The 1,411-nt window shown below is 36.9% G+C and overlaps 1 pseudogene; it reads left to right on the top strand.

Annotated features, from left to right (window-relative positions):
- The first annotated feature begins 33 nt into the window (after window positions 1–33).
- Window positions 34–1,411, top strand: part of LOC107578355 (protein ABHD4-like) — a 5,947-nt pseudogene continuing 4,569 nt past the window's right edge.

Here is a 1,411-nt window from a genome sequence, read left to right as displayed (position 1 = left end):
CATTATTAATACTGGTTTTATTGGCAGCAGGTCTGTGTATAAAGGCAGATGAAGTAGCTCGGTATGTTCACAGACGGATGACATTCACTGACTTCATAGTGATCTCTTTCTTCAGGCAGACCTCTGGGAACTGGTCTTGGTGGCCCTCTTGGAGACCAACATCCATGTCATTATTGAAAAGTGCCGAAGCTAAAATTCTTTCCTGTAAGATCCTCACTGTCCCCTTTTAATATTTAGAAATGTTATCCTATTATAATATTTTATTCAAAATATAACTGCGATTTATATTTTATTAAAATATATATTTTTTTGTATCCTATTATTATATTTGATCTTATAATAATATTTTATTTTATCTTAATTTTTCCCAATATGCCCGTTCTGCCTTGTTGTTCAGGTATCCAAAATGACATTTGGTCCAGATTTGTGACTTTGCCAAATCAAAACAGAATATGGACCCTTAAAGTCACCAATAAATCAGCACGCAAACATAAAGACGAAGGTAGAGTTTCCAGTCTTGTACAGTGGCTGCGTAAGAGTTTTGCACACTTAAACATGCCTCCCTCTCTCTCTACAGGTGCTCAGACGCCCCTAGTGATGATCCACGGGTTTGGAGGAGGTGTCGGTCTCTGGATACGTAACCTGGACGCTTTGAGTCATTCTCGACCCGTCTACGCCGTTGACCTGCTGGGGTTCGGTCGCAGCTCTCGCCCGTTGTTCCCGTCTGACGCCTTATTGGCTGAGGAGCAGTTTGTTACTTCCATAGAGCAGTGGAGACAATCACTGGGGCTGGAGCGCATGATCCTATTGGGACACAGCTTGGGTGGTTACCTAGCAACATCCTACACAATCCAATATCCAGAAAGGTATCTAAAAAAAGCCTATGCAGTAAATTATAGTCCAATAATAGCAATAGTTTAATCTACTCACACTTACTTTATTTTAAAAACATTTCATAGAACACAAATGATATTATGCAGAATGTTTACTTATCTTTTAAACATTTCTTTAAAATATTTGTTTAATTTTATGACATTAAATAAAAAAATATAAATACATTAAAAAAAAAATGTGTGTGTGTATATACACAGGTGCATCTCAATAAATTAGAATGTCGTGGAAAAGTTCATTTATTTCAGTCATTCAACTCGAATTGTGAAACTTGTGTATTAAATAAATTCAATGCACACAGACTGAAGTAGTTTAAGTCTTTGGTTCTTGCAAAGTCTTTTGGTTTGGCTCACATTTAACAAAAACCCACCAATTCACTATCTCAACAAATTAGAATTCTTCATTTTTCTCTTGACAATAACCTATAGATTCTCTATGGGGTTCAGGTCTGGTGAGTTTCTCTTGACAATAACCTATAGATTCTCTATGGGGTTCAGATCTGGTGAGTTTGCTGGCCAGT

The sequence above is a fragment of the Sinocyclocheilus grahami genome, unplaced genomic scaffold, assembly GCF_001515645.1.
Source record: "Sinocyclocheilus grahami isolate Dianchi unplaced genomic scaffold, SAMN03320097.WGS_v1.1 scaffold9879.1, whole genome shotgun sequence".
NCBI classification, from domain to species: domain Eukaryota; kingdom Metazoa; phylum Chordata; class Actinopteri; order Cypriniformes; family Cyprinidae; genus Sinocyclocheilus; species Sinocyclocheilus grahami.
The sequence above is the reverse complement of the archived record's forward strand: the minus strand, read 5'-3'. Positions and strand labels throughout refer to the sequence as shown.